The 23,631-nt window shown below is 34.6% G+C and overlaps 1 protein-coding gene across 2 annotated transcripts in view; it reads left to right on the top strand.

Annotated features, from left to right (window-relative positions):
• Positions 1-23,631, top strand: part of NECTIN3 (nectin cell adhesion molecule 3) — a 146,819-nt gene that overhangs the window by 88,895 nt on the left and 34,293 nt on the right. The window lies entirely within an intron of this gene.

The following is a 23,631-nucleotide window of genomic DNA, read 5'->3' as shown; positions in this document are numbered from 1 at the left end:
CCACTTGATTATTGGTAATCTGATAGGTGAAAAATAGTAAATATATAATTGCAATTTTGCAATCTCATTATTAGCGAGTTTCAGCATCTTTTCAAGTTTTAAAAGATCATTTTTTTTTCCTGCAAGCTGCCATTCTTTTGTGTGCTATTTAAAAATTTTATAAATAGATATGAAAATTTTTTGTTTTGATTCCAGCATGAATAATATGTACATTGTTCATTGGAATCTAAATTTGTGGTATACAGTGTTAAGTAAGATGACTCATATTCCCATAGATTTATGTGATAAAATAAGATTGAAAAATTAAGAAACTATGTTATGACTAGAGCCCTAATATTATCAAATTGTGTGGCTTTAGAAACATGATGGTCCTACTTGTTATCAAGTTGTGGAGTTAGAGATATGTCCTCCAGGTATCTTAATTTCAGTTACTAATCATACCATATTTCATTTATGGCTTTCTTGAACCTGTTCACCCTACTACTCTTTATAGTTTTACAGATTCTCATTATTTCTCCTCAAAACTCATCTTTCCAACATATCACTGCCAGTTTCCAATAGTATTTTTAGATAAGCTGTTTTCGCTAATTATTAATGGTCTGGTTTTCTCCCTGGATCTGAATATTTTAACGTGTTTCCAGATACCAGATATCAGTAGTTATGGGCTTTGGGGTCAGGGAGAAGGGAGAGAGGAAGATGATAAAAGAATTAACATTTTTCTTCCAAATTCAAGGAAACTAAATGACTGAGTGGAATATTTAAGTAAATGAGTCCTGAGTATTTCTAGGATGGTTTTGCCCTAGAGTAGCAAAGTTTTCATCTGCATATTGCCTCCAGTTAATAGGTGGTGGTAATTATTGAGATAAGTAGTGAAAGAATTGTAGGGCCTTGTTCTGGTCTGAGGAGGGAAAAAGTTTTGTGATCAATGAAGCTTGGATGAAATATTGATTTATAATATTTATATTTATAAATGAATAATATCTAAATAATATATTCAAATAAAATATTAGTACAACCTCTGAAGTATAAAGGATTGGTGTTTTTACTAAGAGCTCTATTAATCAATCTTATAAATGAGAAAAGATAAACCTACTTGATACGGTTTCATAAAGATTAATAAATTACCATATGCTACATCCTTAGAACAGTGCCTGGCACATAGTGAATACTATGTGTTTGCTGTTATTATCATTATTGTTAGTTAAAAAGAAGCTATGTAATTCTTAGAAAGTTATTAAAGAGACCAAGCAGTGAAATTATTTCAGTAGAAGGATAAAACTGTTAACTACTTTGGCTCATGTAAACTCGGCATATATTGCTTTTGGAAATTATTGATACTTTTATTATAAGCTTAGTAGTGCTTGAAATGAAATTAAAATGGAGTTTGCATCTTTTGATTCATAGTTCCGTTTTGTTTTTTCTCTGTCATCCATTTATCAAACATATTTCTTAGGCTAATATGTCAGTATTGGGAATACATAGTCAATAAAACAGTTAAAAATTGTTGTCTTTATGGAGCTTACATTTTAGTGACAAATAGATAAATGCCTATGATGACGTTTTTTCCCCCATTTTTTGGAAAGAATTTTATTGAAGTATAATTGGCATACAGCAGATACACAAACACATACATACATACATACCGTAGAAACATCACCACAATCAAGATAATGTACATATTCATCATTTTCAAAAGTTTCCTGGTACCCCTTTGTAATCTTCCTCTCTTGTCATTTCCCTGCTCCCTTTCTACATCCCAAGGAACCAACTACTAATCTGCTTTCTATCTATATACATTAGTGTAAATGTTCTTGAATTTTATGTAACAATCATACAGTAGATTCTCTTTTTTGGTCTTGCTTCTTTCATTCCACATAATGATTTTGAGATTTCTTCATGTTGTTTTGGTCTTTCCTTTATTCCTTTTAGATAGGTGTACCTTGTAGAGATACTACATTTTGTTTATACATTTACCTATTGATGGATATTTGCATTATTTCCAGTTTTGGGCTACTATAAGCAATGCTGCTATGAACATTTATGTATGTCTTTGTGTGAACATATGCTTTCATTTGTCTTGGGTAAACATGTACATGTGGAATGACTGGGTCATATGGTAAATGTAACTTAAAAAGTGTAACTTTTTAAGAAAATGCCAAACTGTCATCCTAAGTGGTTTTACCATTTATGTTCCCACCAGCAATGTATGAGTTGCTCCATACCCTTGCTACCATTTATTATGATCAGACTTTAAAAATTTTAGGTACTAATAGGTGTGTGGTTAGTTCATTAGTATTTTAGTTTTTTCCCTAGTTACTAATACATGTAACGTTTTTTTCATTTGCTGATTTGTCTTCTTTAATGAAGTCTCTGTTCAAATATTTGCTCATTTTTATTGGATTTTTAAAAATTATTGGATTTTGAGAGTTCTTTATATGTTTTGTGTTATGGAATGCATGTTTGTGCCCCTCCCCCTCATTCATACATTGAAACCCTCATCACCAATGTGATGGTATTTGACAGTGGGACCTTTGGGAGTGATTAGGTCACCAAGGTGGAGCTCTCATAATGGGATTAGTGCCCTCAGTAAAAAGAGACAGGGGAGAGCTTATTTCTCTTTCTTTTCTCTGCCATGTGAGATTACAACAAGAAGGTAGCTGACTGCAAGCTAGGAAGAGGGCCCTCACCAAGAACCAAAATCTTAGACACATAGGAGGTTTGGACTTCCATAGAACTGTGAGAAATAAGTGTTTATTCTTTGCTTAAAGAATGGCTTCACCTATATGTGTTAATATACGATATTTGTTTTTCTCCTTCTGGCTTACTTCACTCTGTATAATAGATTCTACCATGCATAAAATAGATAGCTAGTGGGAACATGCTATAAAGCATAGAAAGCTCAGCTCCGTGCTCTGTGACGACCTAGAATGGGTGGGATGAGAGGGGTGTTGGGAGGGAGGTCCAAGAGGGAGGGCATACAGGTATACATATAGCTGATTCATTTCATTGTACAGCAGAAACTAACACAACACTGTAAAGCAGTTATACTCCAATTAAAAAAAGAAAAAGAAATTAAGACAGATTTAAAAAAAAAAATGAAAAAAGAAAAAAAAAGAATGGCTTCACCTAATCCATGTTAATTTGTTATAGCAACCTGAGCAGAATAAGACATTTTGATACAAGTCCTTTGTTAGATAATATGATTTGGAAACATTTTCTCCCATTCTCTTGGTCGTCATTCTCTAAACTTATTTTTGAAGAGCAGTTCGTAATTCTGAGGAAGTCTGATTTATATGATGGCAATGTAATGCCATGCTTTCTTTCTGGAATGTGGGTGTATTGTGGTAATACCTATTTTTATTAGTTTCTATTAATTTGGTTAATATATTTTTATGATATATCATTTTTATTTTTCCTGTATAAGCATCAGCAATTAGGAAATTTAATGAAATATTTCAAAGACAGTAGATTTTCTTCGTCACTAGCGTTCCTTCAGTATCTAGTATCCTCAGGAGACATAACTAGTGTAAGTAATTCTAATCTCACCTGAGAAATAAAGAAATTAGGAAGATTTGGCCTCTGTAATAGTATTTTGTGGCCCATGGTACTGAAGTAGCCATTATCTCTTTATATGTTCTGTTCATCTCTGTATCAAAAACAGTAGTTAGCACAGAGAATAACTCTTGTTTTTAGTAGAATCAAATGGGACCTAACAGTTTTGTTATAATAATTAAGAAGATTCAGATTCACTTATTTTGACTTGCTGTAAATTATAGAAATACTCTAAGAAACTTTATTTCAGATTTACTGTATACATGTATACATGTACTGTATACCAGCACAGATCTGGGGAACCTGGAGAGATGGTTTCTAGGCAATAAAGATTCTGAGTTTAATTGCATTTTAGTATTTTTAAATGGTTTTGCCAGCATCAGTGCATTCATTATGTGATTTTTCAGAAAGGAGTTGAAATCCTCTGACCCCGATTCTGATTGTTTCTGATTTGTAGCTGAACTGTCTGAGTGGGAAAGTTAGGTCTATCTTAAGAAAAAAAAAAAATTAAGTAATGCAGTATTTCCCTCGGAACTATTTCTAATACAGATTGAATTATTTTATGTAGATTAAATGATAGAAAAGAGCTGGCTTCATCCTAGTCACCAATACTCATTACCAAAAAAAAAGCAGTAGATGATTAAAGTAGAAGAACTAAATGTTGGCCTTTTAAGATATTCTGAGCAATCCAGAGAGAATACTTAATTCACACCTTTTCGTAAGACTTTTTATAGTAAAATTCCACTTGGTTCTGTCTATGTTATAAACATCTCATCTTCTTTCTTCCTTTTAAATCCTATCTATGTTATAAACATCTCATCTTTTTTTCTTCCTTTTAAATCCATAAACGAGTTATAAGAGCTGATTCATTATAAAAATTATATACTCACTATTTGTTCTTAATAGATGTGTATTTGTGAGTTTCCTGTTTTTCTATTTTCTTAATTATAAACTCTTTAGAAATAGAAACCATGACTTACTACTGCCTTTGTAACCTTTCTTGGTGTCTAATAAACTGCTCTGTACAAAGGCTACTCAGGAATTGTTGTTGAGTTGCTGTGATAGTGAAATTAATTGTTTGCAAAGTCAGTTTCCCAAGCTAGCTGAGGGTCATTCCATGAGTTTGGGGGAACAAAGAAGACAGCAGAATCTATAATAGTGTCACCTCATCCTTCTGCCTGTGTAATACCTAGAAAGTTTATTTTAAACAACTTGGAAATTTTATAGCCAGTCCATCATTAATTTTGAGTAAGATGGTGTAACAAGGTGCCAATCTATAATATCTTATCATTTCCAAAGATTTAATCACCATACACTCCTAATAACTGGAAATGAACCTCAACTTTTTGACATTACCACCAGAATACTTTTAAAGCACCTCATAAACCATGTTAAAGTCTGAAATATTAACTCAGATTTAATACTAAACTTTGGGGAATAAAACTGTTTTAATGGCTCAATGCTACTTGGGAACTCCTGAAAAAAGTATTATCCTAACCATTAATTTACTTAACTTGTGTTTTTTGCCTTGGTTTTTGAAGAATTAAATTTAGTCTATTCATACCTGAGAAGCAATCAGAATATTCAATTTCGAGTGGTTTGAGATCTGTGTTAAATTCACACTGCCATCAGGGAACTATAATTCTTAATTAGAGGTGACTCTTGATTGACTCATGAGTAATGAGAAGTAAAAGAACTATTGAAGTTAAGTACAGTAAGCTAAGTACAATGAACTTTCCTCCCAAATTTTAGGGCATCTAATAGCATTCTTTATTTAAAAGCACTCATGATTTCCTTTATTGGGAGAGATTCCTTTTTAATTACAGAGACAGAGAGCTGAGTTATTTTAAATGTTCAAAGCAACTAAATTTTTTTCAGAGAATAGACTTCTTATTTGTGAATTAAATTTTACATAGACATTATCAATCAAACTTTACTTTGAATTTGGCTACTTAGTCGTAATTTTCATCTTCGCAAATTGTTGTTTTGAAAGTATTTTGATATGTTAAATATAAAAAATTAGTAAAGGCCACACATGAACTTTTGAGAGAATAATGTAAATAATATATTGTTTTAGATAATTGTTACCCATATGTCTAAACTTATAATGTTCATTCATTCATTCAGTGAATTACATTAAACTATGCTGAGTGATTTTTTTTTTTTTTAGACTCTTCCTAAGCAGATTCAGTTATGGAGTCCTTGGTTAAATTAAGCTGACCTAAATGGAGTGTTCCTTCAGGCAGCTGCTATCATATTGTGGCGTGTGCAGTGCTAGTGCGGCCTCCATGCCTGCCACAATGCCTGACTTACCATCAGAGAATAATAATAGAGATAAACAGAGATTAATAAGAGAGATTAGTAGAGATTAATTTAGTGATATCTGTTACTACCTGTTAACATGAAATCACTATGGGGAGACTAACTCAGACTATTGACTATTATGAAAACATTCCTAACATATTGGGACAGCAATCTTGTATCCTAGAATTTCCAGGATTGTCCTAATTTCACATATTCATGCTTTAGTGTCAGTATGTATTTAAGTGCACCTATCCCAATTTTGAGACTTCTTGCACTTTGCCAAGCCTTTTCTCCAATTTCTTAATAGCCTCTTTCTCCATTTCTGATCATTCTAATTCCAAGTACTTTCTTCCTATATTTAAAATGGCTCCTATATCTTAACATCTGAAAAATATTCCTAAACAAATTAGAAGAATATCTAATTCAGAATAAACTGTGCAATGTGAACTATAGGAAAAGAACTTGTAACAGTGATAGTCACTTTCAAAAGTAATAGGAGACTAATGTCTCCTTAAAGTTACAGAACTTTAAGAGGTAGAAAGTAACATGGGTTCTAATTTTCTGATCTGCTACGTATTATATCATTTATTTAATATTTCATTTTTATTCCCTATTTCATAAAATGATAGAGTAACTAGAAAACACATAAGATACATTTAGGAAGAGCCAGAAAATGGGGTAATTGACCCTTTCATTTAGTTGATTCAGATTTCTTAAATAAAATGACATTAGAGTGAAGATTTTCATTAAAGTAAAATTTTAAGTTGGAAACCTCTTAAATTTGAAGAAATCATGTTTGAATGAACCAATTTAAACATTTCTAAATAGTCCATTGGCTTTTTTAAAAAAATAAAAAACCTCAACGATAAAGCATAGGCCATATATATTTTTTTAATGCTACAAGTTAGAAATCAGAAATACTAAATAAAATTGTATTACACTTCGTGTATTACACTTGTCTAACACTCGGAAATTAAATTCAAGATGCTTTTTGGTTTAGAAATCTTTACAATGCCAAAAATTAAGAAAAATTAAAAAAATCTAATAGATGGAAAAACATTCAAAAGGGTTTGTTTTGGATAAAGTAGTCAAGACCCCAGTTTATCCTTGGGTGAATTAACCTTAGTCATTTGACCTAGAGCCACTAAGTTATTCCATTTTTTTATGAGTATGGGACTCTTTCACCCAGTCTGCCTTTGCAATTTGTCAGATGAGTTTCCATAGTTACCAACCTACCATAGTACAAATTTCCTGTTCCTGGGCATGATAGTAGACATAGTTAGCACTCTCTTTCCCCAGAGACATGCTGTCGCCACTGGTTAAGTTTAGTTGCGGCATGATTCCAGATTTATTTTGTTGATTCTTTGGCACATGTTCTCAAACCAAGATGTTTGTCCCCTCAATTTTATGTACTCTGCTTTACTGATGTTTGCTTAATTAGGAATATGTGCAGGGCAAGCAATTAGCCTATTGTTGACTCATGGTTTTTTAATGTATTGCTTGCTATTTGGGAATCTGACTCTGAAAAGGTATAAGCCCCAAAGCGATATACGTGTTTCCTTGGGCGTATAAATTAAAAAGTTAATCTTACAATTCAGACTAAACAGTATTTTATTACTGAGGAATTAGTAAGACTCGTTGGGGGAAAAGACTTATCCAGAGTGGTACTTCAGTTTGAATCATTGGTGCTGCCTTACAAATATTTTTCAAAAATCATTAGGCTTGTTATCATTCCCACATTTATAAAAATGCACAACTCACTTTCTTTACCTTTGTGTACTGATTACTAGCAAATATGTATGTAATATCACCTCTTATGATGACCTCCTGTATGTCTATTTTTTTTTTTTATTCTTCAATTTGTTAATATGGTGTATCATGTTGATTGATTTGCGTATATTGAAGAATCCTTGCATCCCTGGGATAAATCCCATTTGATTATGGTGTATGATCCTTTTTTTTTTTTTATTCAAACAGAAAGTCACAAAAATTATAATCATCCTCATCAGTTCACTCAGTCCCATGTAATTAATTTTTTTTATCTTGATCTTTTGTTAGCACTTTTATGAGTTCATCAGTTTTCCATTAGAGTTCTGAAAATGCTTCTTCATTCAGCTCAGCAGTATAGTCAGTTACCAGAAACCTGTACTTGTCAGAGTCTTTTCCATGAATTCCTTGAAGATGAAACCCTTTTATAGGAACATTTTTGCAAAAGCATCAGAGTACACCCAGAACTGTCTGTAAATGACAAAAGACTTAAAAATGACCACAGTTAAAGATTTGATGAAAGTTCATAATAATGCAATTGACAAGGAAATTTAGTTATTTCTAAGATATACATTTTAAAGTAATAACTAGAATTATGACGTAACATTATACCAGAACATATAACATTTTTAGAAATTTCATGTAATGTCTGAAACATTTATATTAACATATTTCCATACAAATAACCCAAAGGAAGTTTAGTATTAGTTGGGTTTTTTTGTTTGTTCGTTTGTTTTTTTATACTGTAGGTTCTTATTAGTCATCAGTTTTATACATATCAGTGTATACATGTCGATCCCAATCGCCCAATTCAGCACACCACCATCCCCACCCCACCACGGTTTTCCCCCCTTTGTGTCCATACGTTTGTTCTCTACATCTGTGTCTCAACTTCTGCCCTTCAAACCGGTTCATCTGTACCATTTTTCTAGGTTCCACATACGTGCGTTAATATACGATATTTGTTTTTCTCTTTCTGACTTACTTCACTCTGTATGACAGTCTTTAGATCCATCCATGAATCAACAAATGACACAATTTCGTTCCTTCTTATGGCTGAGTAAATATGTACCACAGCTTCTTTATCCATTCGTCTATCGATGTGCATTTAGGTTGCTTCCATGACCTAGCTACTGTGAATAGTCCTGCAGTGAACATTGGGGTGCATGCGTCTTTTTGAATTATGGTTTTCTCTGAGTATATGCCCAGTAGTGGGATTGCTGGATCATATGGTAATTCTATTTTTAGTTTTTTAAGGAACCTCCATACTGTTCTCCATAGTGGCTGTATCAATTTACATTCCCACCAACAGTGCAAGAGGGTTCCCTTTTCTCCACACCCTCTCCAGCATTTGTTGTTTGTAGATTTTCTGATGATGCCCATTCTAACTGGTGTGAGGTGATACCTCATTGTAGTTTTGATTTGCATTCTCTAATGATTAGTGATGTTGAGCAGCTTTTCATGTGCTTCTTGGCCATCTGTATGTCTTCTTTGGAGAAATGTATGTTTAGGTCTTCTGCGCATTTTTGGATTGAGTTGTTTGTTTCTTTAATATTGAGCTGCATGAGCTGTTTATATATTTTGGAGATTAATCCTTTGTCTGTTGATTCATTTGCAAATATTTTCTCCCACTCTGAGGGTTGTCTTTTCGTCTTTTATGGTTTCCTTTGCTGTGCAAAAGCTTTTAAGTTTCATTAGGTCCCATTTGTTTATTTTTGTTTTTATTTCCATTACTCTAGGAGGTGGATCAAAAAAGATCTTGCTGTGATTTATGTCAAAGAGTCTTCTTCCTATGTTTTCCTCTAAGAGTTTGATAGTGTCCGGTCTTACATTTAGGTCTCGAGTCCATTTGGAGTTTATTTTTGTGTATGGTGTTAGGGAGTTTTCTAATTTCATTCTTTTACATGTAGCTGTCCAGTTTTCCCAGCACCACTTATTGAAGAGACTGTCTTTTCTCCATTGTATATCCTTGCCTCCTTTGTCATAGATTAGTTGACCATAGGTGCGTGGGCTTACCTCTGGGCTTTCTATCTTGTTCCACTGATCTATGTTTCTGTTTTTGTGCCAGTACCATATTGTCTTGATTACTGTAGCTTTGTAGTATGGTCTGAAGTCAGGGAGTCTGATTCCTACAGCTCCGTTTTTTTCCTTCAAACTGCTTTGGCTATTTGGGGTCTTTTGTGTCTCCATACAAGTTTTAAGATGATTTGTTCTAGTTCCGTAAAAAATGCCATTAGTAATTTGATAGGGATTGCATTGAATCTGTAGGTTGCTTTGGGTAGTATAGTCATTTTCACAAAATTGATTCTTCCAATCCAAGAACATGGTATATCTCTCCATCTGTTGGTATCATCTTTAATTTCTTTCATCAGTGTCTTATAGTTTCCTGCATACAGGTCTTTTGTCTCCCTAGGTATTTGATTCTTTTTCTTGCAATGGTAAATGGGAGTGTTTCCATAATTTCTCTTTCATATTTTTCATTATTAGTGTATAGGAATGCAAGAGATTTCTGTGCATTAATTTTGTATCCTGAAACTTTACCAAATTCATTGATTAGCTCTAGTAGTTTTCTGGTGGCATTTTTAGGATTCTCTATGTATAGTATCATGTCATCTGCAAACAGTGACAGTTTTACTTCTTTTCCAATTTGTATTCCTTTTATTTCTTTTTCTTCTCTGGTTGCCGTGGCTAGGACTTCCAAAACTATGTTAAATAATAGTGGTGAGAATGGACATCCTTGTCTCGTTCCTGATCTTAGAGGAAATGCTTTCAGTTTTTCACCATTGAGAATGATGTTTGCTGTGGCTTTGTCGTATATGGCCTTTATTATGTTGAGGTAGGTTCCTTCTATGCCCACTTTCTGGAGAGTTTTTATCATAAATGGTGTTGAATTTTGTCAAAAGCTTTTTCTGCATCTATTGAGATGATCATATGGTTTTTATTCTTCAATTTGTTAATATGGTGTATCACATTGATTGATTTGCATATATTGAAGAATCCTTGCATCCCTGGGATAAATCCCACTTGATCATGGTGTATGATCCTTTTAATGTGTTGTTGGATTCTGTTTGCTAGTATTTTGTTGAGGATTTTTGCATCTATATTCATCAGTGATATTGATCTGTAATTTTCTTTTTTTGTAGTATCTTTGGTTTTGGTATCAGGGTGATGGTGGCCTCATAGAATGAGTTTGGGAGTGTTCCTTCCTCTGCAATTTTTTGGAAGAGTTTGAGAAGGATGGGTGTTAGCTCCTCTCTGAATGTTTGATAGAGTTCACCTGTGAAGCCATCTGGTCCTGGACTTTTGTTTGTTGGAAGATTTTTAATCACAGTTTCAATTTCATTACTTGTGATTTGTCTGTTCATATTTTCTGTTTCTTCCTGGTTCAGTCTTGGAAGGTTATACCTTTCTAAGAATTTGTCCATTTCTTCCAGGTTGTCCATTTTATTGGCATAGAGTTGCTTGTAGTAGTCTCTTAGGATGCTTTGTATTTTTGCGGTGTCTGTTGTAACTTCTCCTTTTTCATTTCTAATTTTATTGATTTGAGTCCTCTCCCTCTTTTTCTTGATGAGTCTGGCTAATGGTTTATCAATTTTGTTTATCTTCTCAAAGAACCAGCTTTTAGTTTTATTGATCTTTACTATTGTTTTCTTTGTTTCTATTTCATTTATTTCAGCTCTGGTCTTTATGATTTCTTTCCTTCTGCTAACTTTGGGTTTTGTTTGTTCTTCTTTCTCTAGTTCCTTTAAGTGTAAGGTTAGATTGTTTATTTGAGATTTTTCTTGTTTCTTTAGTTAGGCTTGTATAGCTATAAACTTCCCTCTTAGAACTGCTTTTGCTGCATCCCATAGGTTTTGGATCGTCGTGTTTTCATTGTCATTTGTCTCTAGATATTTTTTGATTTCCTCTTTGATTTCTTCAGTGATCTCTTGGTTATTTAGTAACGTATTGTTTACCCTCCATGTGTTTGTGTTTTTTATGTTTTTTTCCCTGTGATTCATTTCTAATCTCATAGCGTTGTGGTTAGAAAAGATGCTTGATATGATTTCAATTTTCTTAAATTTACTGAGGCTTCATTTGTGACCCAAGATGTGATCTGTCCTGGAGAATGTTCCGTGCGCACTTGAGAAGAAAGTGTAATCTGCTGTTTGGGGATGGAATGTCCTATAAATATCAATTAAATCTATCTGGTCTATTGTGTCATTTACAGCTTCTGTTTCCTTATTTATTTTCATTTTGGATGATCTGTCCATTGGTGTAAGTGAGGTGTTGAAGTCCCCCACTATTATTGTGTTTTTGTCGATTTCCTCTTTTATGGCTGTTAGCAGTTGCCTTATGTATTGAGGTGCTCCTATGTTGGGTGCATATATATTTATAATTGTTACATTCTTCTTGGATTGATCTCTTGATCATTGTGTAGTGTCCTTCCTTGTCTCTTGTAACATTCTTTATTTTAAAGTCTATTTTATTTGATATGAGTATTGCTACTCCAGCTTTCTTTTGATTTCCATTTGCATGGAATATCTTTTTCCATCCCCTCACTTTCAGTCTGTATGTGTCCCTAGGTCTGAAGTGGGTCTCTTGTAGACAGCATATATATGGGTCTTGTTTTTGTATCCATTCAGTAAGCCTGTGTCTTTTGGTTGGAGCATTTAATCCATTCACGTTTAAGGTAATTATTGATATGTATGTTCCTATGACAGTTTTCTTAATTGTTTTGGGTTTGTTTTTGTAGGTCCTTTTCTTCTCTTGTGTTTCCCACTTAGAGAAGTTTCTTTAGCATTTATTGTAGAGCTGGTTTGGTGGTGCTGAATTCTCTTAGCTTTTGCTTGTCTGTAAAGCTTTTGATTTCTCCATCGAATCTGAATGAGATCCTTGCCGGGTAGAGTAATCTTGGTTGTAGGTTCTTCCCTTTCATCACTTTAAGTATATCATGCCACTCCCTTCTGGCTTGTAGAGTTTCTGCTGAGAAATCAGCTGTTAACCTTATGGGAGTTCCCTTGTATGTTATTTGTCGTTTTTCCCTTGCTGCTTTCAATAATTTTTCTTTGTCTTTAATTTTTACCAGTTTGATTACTATGTGTCTCGGTGTGTTTCTCCTTGGGTTTATCCTGTATGGGACTCTCTGTGCTTCCTGGACTTGGGTGGCTATTTCCTTTCCCATGTTAGGGAAGTTTTCGACTACAATCTCTTCAAATATTTTCTCTGGTCCTTTCTCTCTCTCTTCTCCTTCTGGGACCCCTATAATGCGAATGTTATTGCGTTTAATGTTGTCCTAGAGGTCTCTTAGGCTGCCTTCGTTTCTTTTCATTCTTATTTTCTTTATTCTGTTCTGCAGCAGTGAATTCCACCATTCTGTCTTCCAGGTCACGTATCCGTTCTTCTGCCTCAGTTATTCTGCTCTTGATTCCTTCTAGTGTAGTTTTCATTTCAGTTATTGTATTGGTCATCTCTGTTTGTTTGTTCTTTAATTTTTCTAGGTCTTTGTTAAACATTTCTTGCATCTTCTCGATCTTTGCCTCCATTGTTTTTCCGAGGTCCTGGATCATCTTCACTATCATTATTCTGAATTCTTTTTCTGGAAGGTTGCCTATCTCCACTTCACTTAATCGTTTTTCTGGGGTTTTATCTTGTTCCTTCATCTGGTACATAGCCCTCTGCCTTTTCGTCTTGTCTATCTTTCTGTGAAAGTGGTTTTTGTTCCACAGGCTGCAGGATTGTAGTTCTTCTTGCTTCTGCTCTCTGCCCACTGGTAGATGAGGCTATCTAAGAGGCTTGATGGGAGGGACTCTGTCTATTTCTTGTTTTTCAGGAGACCCAGCTTTAGTTCATTTAGCATTTCTATGATTACATAGTTGCTTATCTGGTTTTTCCACAGAGCTGAACAACTTGATTATTTCCTACTGTTCTTTAGATTTAGGGAGTATAATTTTTCTTTGTAGCTTTAGAAAACAGAGCTAGGACCAGAAGGTGACGGACATAGGAACATAGATTTGAATACTCAGTGTAAAGAAGACCTTTCCATTAGTTAGGTCTGTCTGATAATGGGGCTGATATCTCAAGAACTAATAGTACGTATTTCCCAACTGGCCTTGTTTAAAGGACTTAGCTGATGTCTTTTGTTGTATGTGATAGGAGGCATTTCTGAATTGGAAGTAAAGTTGAGTTTCAAGGCCCATTCTAGTCCTATTGTTGCAGGAAGGGATACCCCTTCCAGGGCCCGAGAGTGGGCTCTTGTCTAACACTCTGAAATGAATTGTCGGAGGAGACACACGTGCTGACAAAGCAAGAGACTTTTTTGGGAAGGGGCACCTGGGTGGAGTGCAGGAGGGTAAGGGAACCCAGGAGGACTGCTCTGCCACATGGCTTGCAGTCTCTGTTTTTGCTGTGATGAGATTAGTTTCTGGGTTGTCTGTGGCCAATCATTCTGACTCAGGGTCCTTTCTGGTGGTGCGCACAACTGCTCAGCCAAGTTAGATTCCAGCAAGGAGGATTCTGGGAGATTGGTAGGACATGTGGACTGGCGTCTCCTCTCTCTCCTTTTGACCTTTCGAGTAGTCTTCTGGTTGGTGGTGGCTTGTTAGTTCCGTGTTCCTTACCACCATCTCCTGTCATAAAATAACTCATGCAAATTGTTACTGTCTTTGCCTGGCCAGGGCGGGCGGTTTCAGTCAGTGTTTCCCCTAACACTATCTCTTGATTCTCTTTTTTTCTTTTTTCCCTGAGTAAATAATATTGGTGGTAGATTGAAAAATAACATTGATGTTACTTGGGACCAATGTTCTGCATAAATATTTCAATGTGATTCTGAGCATAATATTTAACTATATAATTGATTAGTTAGTTAATGAGTTACTAAAAGCAGTCACATTAGAGGTAACTGACTCTATTCTATCCATGTTTCCATTGAGTGTAATTTCAAGACCTATTTCCATGTAGTATTATTGAGTCTTCATAAAAAGCAATTTGACATATGCAAAAATTACTTAACATTTTTTTCACCTTTTTTTTAAAGAAGAAAAAGATTTTCTTCTTAAAATGCAAATTATACCTTGTTTTATGGTTGGTTTACAATTATGACTGTTTGACTGCCCACATAGACACTAAAGCTTAAAATGCACTTTGAATGAAATCTTTACAGTAGTTTTAACTACAATGAATAGTAGATGAAATATAGAACTTGCCAACTGCAGAATATTTCATGTTCATAAGTAACTTTGGAAGAAAGAGAATTGAAGGTCTTTGAAAGGAAATACTTAGCTTTATAATAATTCCTATTTTAAATTCATTGGCACTTTACAAAGGTAATCTCAATTTCAAATGTTTAATGGGCATTAATTATTTAGGCTATCAATCCTGTTTATTAAAAGAAATGCCATGTAAATGTATTTGAAACATTTTATATGCCTTAATACTAATGTATGTGTTCCCATGGAAACCACAAATACCCCTTTAGAAATATGATGTAAAAGAGTAGCTTTACTTTTAACTAGAACCCTGAGAAATTGCAGGCTATATTCAAGAAAAGATAGCTACAAAGTTGAAAAATTTTGCTGTGGTTACTTCTTGCTGAGATATGAACTGCATGTAAAACTGTAAAACCATACGTGTGTGTGCGTGCAATTTGCAAAACAAATTAATTGTACTAGAACACAAAAATACAGAATAGAAAAGGAAAAAAGTGGTAAGTTAGACTTCATTAAAGTTAAAAATGTTTGATCTTTGAAGGACACCAGTAAGAAAACAAAGGCAAACCATAGATTGGAAGAAAATGTTTGCAACATATATATCAGACAAAGGAATTATATCCAAAATACATAAAGAAGTCTTACAACTCAATAACAGGAAAACAACAAACAACCCAGTTTTTAAAAAAGTGGACAGAAGATGTGTGCAGTCATCCCTCAGTATGGGTTGGGGGTGGAGGAGATTGGTTCGAGGACACCCTGCAAACACGAAAATCTGCAGATGCTCAAGTCATTTATATAATATGGCATAGCTGAATCATATGGTAGTTTTTTTTGTTTTTTTTTAACATCTTTACTGGAGTATAATTGCTTTACAATGGTGTGTTAGTTTCTGCTTTATAACAAAGTGAATCAGTTATACATGTACATTTGTCCCCATATCTCTTCCCTCTTGCGTCTCCCTCCCTCCCACCCTCCCTATCCCACCCCTCTAGGTGGTCACAAAGCACCGAGCTGATCTCCCTGTGCTATGCAGCTGCTTCCCACCAGCTATCTGTTTTACGTTTGGTAGTGTATATATGTCCATGCCACAAAAAAGAAAATTAAAAAAAAGAAAAGATAAAATAAAATATATACAAATATTGAATTATTATGTTGTAAACCTGAAACTAATATAATGTTATATATCAATTATACTTCAATTTAAAAAATTATTTCATTAAAGTAATACAAGCTTATCTTGAAAAAAAAAGATGACATAGCATTTGCATATAACCTATCCACATTCTTTCATATACTTTAAATCATCTCTCAGTTACTTATAATTACATTGTACCTAGTACCTGTAAATGCTTTGTAAGTGTTTGTAAATACAATGTAATGCTATGTAAATAGTTACCATTGTGTGGGGAAATTCAAATTTTTCATTTTGGAACTTTCTGGAAAATGTTTTCAAATTGTTTTTCAGTCTCTGGTTGGTTGAATCCTCATGTGGGGAGCCCACAGTTATGAAGGGCTGACTGTATAGACTTTTCATCAAAGAAGATATGCTAATGGCCAATTAGAACTTTAAATTTTATAATTCTACTTTTGTATTTGTTTAGTTTATATAAAAGCAGCTTATACTTAAATTTATTTTCCATTTTTGCTCTATTAGGTTAATTTTCATTATTATTTTCTGTCCTTATATCTCAGAGTACTGTATGTAATTAAAAGTCCAAATACCAAACTTGTTTCAGAGCGTATTCCCTCACCCTCGTTAACGATTCTTATGTACAAGGATTTATAATGAATAGGTAATGTGGTTCTGCAAGAAGTGACTCAAGTTTATATTTTTATTTTAAAGTTCTCTACAACTGAGTAATCCTGTTTTTGATGGTAGTTTTTTCCCATAATGAACTAATTGCCTCTGATCCTCATTTTAAAAAATGAGGAATGTGATATTATGGGTTACCTAACTTGCCACACTTGCATTAATAATTTTACTAACTCCCAAGGCATTGTATTTTATTTTTGATAGCCAGCCTTGCTAGAAAATTAGAAATCTCTAGCCACCTTTCAACCTAATTAGTCCCAATTCTGACTTCTGTAATTCTCAAAATTCTTTTAAGCATTTTAAGCTGCAGCTATTAAGAACAGATTTCTTTTACCCCAGCTACTTTTCATACATACCTCAAATGCTTACAACAACCCTTCAGGAATTGTTTGGTAGCTTTTTCCAATATTTAAAGTTCTCTGACTTGGTCTCACTGTTTTTAAAAACCAACTTGAGTGTTTACAGTGTTTTTAACCATTCCTTATATGATACAGTTTATCTTCCCTCTCTGGTCCCTCTCCTCTGTGAAAATTCTAGTTTAATATTTCTCATGAAATATGTTTTCTGGAACAAATTGCAATACTCCAGATTTGGTAAGTGCCAAATGAACTTGAACCTCCTCTTTTCTAACATCTGTACTTCTATTAAAATGGTCTGCTTTCGTGTGTGTGTGTGTGTTTGACAGCCAGTCCTATCAATCCAAATGTCTTCCTTTCAGTTATATTGATTTTCTAACCTAATTGTGTTTTTCTCCATTACATTTAACCTTTATTTTAGATAAAATTCCAACCCATTGCAAATTTTTTAACTAATACAATAAAAATTAAGAAATTGTGATTTTTTTAATGCCCTGAGCTGGTGTGAGAAAAAATAGGTAGCCAAAGTGATATGACTCAGAATGAGTGAATGAGATGTCAAGACCTAGTTGGATTATCGAAATCAGTTATTGTAACATTCATGCCTCCTTACTTGAAGACAATCTCCTGCTTATTTTCCCCATGCTCCGCATCAACACCTTTTTGTGTCACTTTTTTTCTTACTTTATATGCTTTACACTGTGTAGATTTTTCAAACGCTGGGCACATATTCTAATTTTAAAAACTTTCTGATTAAGAAATTAGAACTATTAGGAGAAAAAAATTAGAATGGGGTATAGCAGGAAGCAATGTTGAGAACAGAAGTAGAGAAAGAATGACCTTGCATCTCTGGTAATCTTGAAAGTAAGAAAAACTGTGATGTTGTAGAGTAGAAGTGGAGTGGGGAGAAAATAAAATATGTATGGATTATAAAGCTTTCCAGATACAATCTGATGGCATAGGATGTGTTATACCTATGAGGTAATTAGAGTTTCAAACAAAAATTGGTGCCCAAGGGTTGTTAGTCTGGGACTACACCCACCTTTTTCTGGTGGTTAAATGCTGCCACTTGGCTTCTGCCATCCCAGGATGCCATTTTCTCCATTTAGTGCAGAGAGCCAGTTCGTTGGCAGCACTACCCATTCATTCTTGGCTTACAGAGAATCGCTACCCCAGAGCTCTTCAGTGATGCCAGAGCTTCCCTCATGAATGCATTTCATACAGAATTGATCAAGAGAATGTTCTCAGGACTCTACTGGAGGTGCACAGTTAAGGGATGGCTAAACAGGTCTTACATGATAAACCCACCCTTAACATTTGGTTTCCTTAAGTCTTTGGATACTTTCCACTATAATATATCAAGGAAATGCTAGAATTTCACCTTCATTTAGGGTAGTCCACGTTTGGGCCTGGATTTCGGTCATCTAACCTGACTATTAGAGCTACTACCAGCTACTCAATATATTGAATCAAGAATCTTGATTTAGTACATCTTTATAAACATGTTTTGTTTGATTCAACATTACATTCCTTCTAGCTGATCCAAAACCCTTAGTATCTGTTTTCACCTAGGTTCTAAAGGTTTCTATCTCCATAAACTGGCAAAATCTTGCAATTGCAGGGTGCGGGGGCACACTTAGTAGTTTACCCTAGGGTATATTGATGTAGAAAATTAAGCAATTCCTTAAAAAAACACAAAAACAAGCTATAAACAACTTAAAGAAAATAGTTGGCACTTACAGCATGTTGCCTAGAAATCTCCTAAAGTAAATCTACCATTTCATTATATAATTTTTCTCCACATCATCACAGGCAGCAGTGCTTCTAAACTTTATCCCACTGTATAATAGGGTTCCCTTTCCTTCAGCTTCAATAGCATTTGCCTAACCTTCCTTTTAGTGCACAGCAAAAGCGTCCTTGAAAGCCATCAGGGCTTCATTAGCTGTCTCTTCAGTATCCTTCTAACTGTTGCCTGTAGCTTTGTCCCAAAGCCACTGCCACATGGTGAAGATTTTGTTACAGTAGCACCCCACTTTCAAGGACCAAAGTCTGTTGGTTTTCTGTTGCTGCATAACCAACCACCCAAATTTAATGGCTTAAATAAACAATAGTCATTTAATTACTATCATGTTCTGGGATTGACTAGGTGCCACTAGCTGGTTCTTGCTCAGGGTTTCTCACAAAGTTTCGGGCATATGGTGGCTGGCTGTAGACACCTGAAGCCTCATTGATTTTAGATGGAGACACCTGAAGGCTCGGGTTCCTGCTCTGCGAAGGCTCAAACAGCCAGGGTCCCCAGCAATGTATACTCCTGCCCCCACCCACACCCGCCGAGGGTCTCTGTCTGTCTCTGTCTCTCTCCCTCTGTATTCTCTCTGCATGCTCTCTAGCTTGGCAGCTTCTGGGCACCGAGACTTACTACATGGCAGCTCAAGATTCAAGGATACAAGGCAAGGTGGTGATGCAGACTCTTACTTCTTGTTGGGGGACTATATTCTGTAAGACCATGTGTGACTGGAAATTAATGTTGCAGCAATTTTTGGAAAATACAGTTTGCTTCTTCTTTGTGTTCTCTTGTATCCAGAGCCTGTTGAAGGGTGTAAATATAAAACTAAATGGTAGATAGCAATATAGGAATGTAAACCTTTGCAAGACTTGTAATGTCACTTTACAATCTATTTACATTATATTTGCATTGTAGTTGCCATACATTGTTGGAAGGTCACACCATTTCGTGACCAATGAGAGACTGAAGGCAAAGATTTTAATGCTAATGAGAAGAAATTAAGTAGGAAAAGATATTTGAGTGGGAATTCATTAACGCATATTTCCATGTCACAATGACTTTTTCTTCCCTGTGCAATGTTTTGGTTGTAGTTACTTGTATAAATAATGTTTTGAGAAAGAGTATTTCCTATTTTTCATATATGGATAAAATAAGTGGGATAACTCAAAATCAGGAAAAGATTGCCCGATGGAAGGAATAAAAGCTAGGAATACTGTCAAAGTAAATCTTTTTTTAAAGAGAAAAAGTCCAATAAGAATACAGAATTACTATCTGTGAAACAGAAAAGGAACTTAAGTACAAAAGTACAAAATGGGAAAGGAAATTGTATTTCAGAAGTGACTGTGCTTGACATCAATAAGTTAATAAAACTAGAATGAATATTGGACAATTAGAAAAATACCATAGTTTCAAGAAAGACATCTGAAATCTAGTTTTCCTTGTATTTATTATTATTTTTTTAATCTTAAACTTGTATCCATTTTTGGGTCACTTTTAAACATCTGGTTACCATGACATTTTATTTATATAAAACTTAAATATTTAAGGAATTCCCTGGCAGTCCAGTTGTTAGGACCCTGCACTTTTCACTGCTGAGGGCCAGGGTTAGATCCCTGGTCAGGGAACTAAGATACTGCAAGCTACGTGGCATGGCCACAAAAAAAAAAAGTTTAAATATTTAATTTTATGAAATAAAATTATATTAACTAAACATTTAGATGCTATGTCTTAAACCTGTCTCCCATGTGGAGTCCTTTGGCTTTATTTCTCTGAGCTGTAGACTGTCAGGTACTGCCCTGAGTTTTGCAGTTAGCCTCCAAAGGGGGTTTCTTACCCCATATTCCCACCACTAACAAAAGCTATGACTGAAGTATGTGTCCATGTATATTAGTTTCCTAGGGCTGCCTTAACAAATTACCATAAACTGAGTGTCTTTAAACAACGGAAATTTATTCTCTCACAGTCCTGGATACACAAGTCCCAAATCAAGGTATGTGCAAAGTGCCTGAAGGCTATAAAGGAGCACCTCTTTCCACACCTCTCTCCTAGCTTCTGTGGTTATCAGCAATTCTTGACATTCCTTGTCTTGTAGTTTTCTTCACATGACGTTCTCCCTCTCTGTGTCCAGATTCCCCTCTTATAAGGACACCAGTCATTGGATTAGGGCCCACCACAATCCCATATGACCTCATTCTAAGTTGATTACATCAGCAAAGACCCTATTTCTAAATACGGTCGCATTCAGAGGTACCGGGATTAGGACTTGACCATATATTTTGGGGGGACAATTCAACCCACAACACCATGTAACTCAAGCACTGGACTTACACAAAGGAATATTTAAATGACAAGACATTTCATGCTTGTTTCATCTTTCATTATCAAAATTTTTACTATTAAAACAGCTTAGTTTAACTTTAATCAGGAAACAGGTAATTCTTTTAAAGAATTATTCATTGGCAAAGATACCAGAGTATGGATATCCTGGTATCTTTGCCAATGAAGTTTTTCAAGCAAAATAGTTGTTCACATAATTCGTTAGATTTTTTTTTTTTTTTAATTTGGTTGCACCGGGTCTTAGTTGCAGCAGGTGTGCTCCTTAGTTGCAGCTCACGGGCTCCTTTGTTGCAGTTTGCTGGCTCCTTAGTTGTGGCATGTGAACTCTTAGTTGTGGCATGCATGCGGTATCTAGTTCCCTGACCAGGGATCGAACCCGGGCCCCCTGCACTGGGAGCACGGAGTCTTAACCACTGCGCCACCAGGGAAGTTCCTGGTTAGATCTTTACTACTTAGAGAATGAGAGGGATTTCTTCAAAATGGTATTCCTAAAAGAACCAGAATAACATACAATGGACAGAATGTTTGAACCTGACCCATATTGCCTGTTTGTTATGTAGAATTGACAGACTAGCCATTGGCAGAGCAGAGGAAGCCTTTGAAATTCTGGTTTTCCCAGAGGGCTGATTTGGATGCTTCACACATGCTTGTAAAATAAAAAAATAACATAAATAAATAAGTAACTTGGCTACTTTGAATGGACATCACTACCTCATAAGCTTGTTAGCTGCACAATGGAAGATTAAAGTTATGGAATAATGAATTTGTAATGATTAATATACTCTGTATTTCAAGAACAATATTTAGGAAATTGCCTGGGCTGAGTTATAGACAAAGGTGTTGAATAAAATAATTTTAAAAGCTCTTCTGATACTTAAATTACATCTATATCTATATATGTAAGTATACATATCATATATAAATATACAATAAAAATATATATTTGTTTTTATCTTCAGGTAGGATTTTTTAGGGTGGTCTTTTTTTTTTTTTCCAATTTCATAGCTTTATTTTTTTCAGCTTTATTGAGGTATAGATGACAAATAAAATTGTTATATATTGGGTTGGCCAAAAAGTTCGTTCAGGTTTTTCCATAACATCTTATGGAAAAACCCGAAGGAACTTTCGGCCAACCCAATACTTAGAGTAAACAGCAAGACAATTTGATATACGTATAAATTGTAAAAGGATTTCCACCATCGAGTTAATTCATTCATCACCTCACGTTTTATCTTTTTTATTTTTCTTGGTGTGAACACTTAAGTTCTATTCTCTTAGCAAATTTCAGTTGTGCAAACAGTATTATCAACTATAGTCACCATATTATACATAAGATCCTCAGACCTGAAGTGAAAGTTTGTACTCTTTTACCAACCACTCACTGTTTTCCCCAGCCTCTGGCAACCACCATCATTCTTTTCTCTGCTTCTATGAGTTTGACTATTTTAGATTCAACATATAAGTGAGATAATATAGTATTTGTCTTTCTGTGTCTGATTTATTTCACTTAGCATAATGTCTTCCAGGTCCAGTCATATTGTCACAAATGTCAGGATTGCCTTCTTTTTAAAGGCTGAGTAATATTCCATTGTATTTTCTTTATCTATATATCCATCAGTGGACATTTAGATTATTTCCATATCTTGGCTATTGTGAATAATGTTGCAGTGAACATTGGAATGAGGGAGATATCTCTCTGAGATTCAGATTTCAATTTCTTTGAATATATACCCAGAAATGGGATTGCTGGATCATATGTATGGTAATTCTATTTTTAACTTTTTGAGGAACTTCCATACTGTTTTCCATAGTGCCTGTACCAGTTTACATTCCCATCAGCAGTGTACAAGAGTCCCCTTTTCTCTGCATCCTCGCCAGTATTCGTTATCTCTTGTCTTTTTTATAATAGCCATCCTGACAGGTGATATTTGTTTTTTGCTGTTGAGTTACATGAGAACCTCTTCTATTTTAGATATTAACCCCTTACTGGACATGGGTTTGTCAATATTTTCTTTCATTCCATAGGTTGCGTTTTCATTTTGCTGATGGTTTTCTTTGCTGTGCAGAAGCTTTTTAGTTTGATGTAGTCCTACTTATTTATTTTTGCTTTTGTGGCCTTTGCTTTTGGTGTCAAATCTAAAAAATCATTGCTAAGACCAATGATTTCTTCTAGGAGTTTTATTCAAGTCCTTAATTCATTTTGAGTTGATTTTTGTGTATGGTGTAAAATAGTGGTCCAGTTTCATTCTTTTGCACGTGACTGCCCAGTTTTCCTAACACCATTTACAGTTTTCCTAACACCATTCTTTCCCCATTGTATATTTTTGGCGTCTCTGTCAAAATTAATTGACCATACATTCATGAATTTATTTCTGGGACTTCGAGTCTATTCCATTGATCTATGTGTCTATTTTTATATCAGTACCATACTGTTTTGATTACTATAACTTTGTAATATAGTGTGAAATCAGAAAGTGTGATGCTTCTTGCTTTATTGTTCTTTGGCTATTCATGGTCTTTTGTAGT

Source organism: Balaenoptera acutorostrata, chromosome 4 (genome assembly GCF_949987535.1).
Source record: "Balaenoptera acutorostrata chromosome 4, mBalAcu1.1, whole genome shotgun sequence".
Lineage (NCBI taxonomy): Eukaryota > Metazoa > Chordata > Mammalia > Artiodactyla > Balaenopteridae > Balaenoptera > Balaenoptera acutorostrata.
Note: the sequence above shows the minus strand (reverse complement) of the source record. Positions and strands in the feature narration are given on the sequence as shown.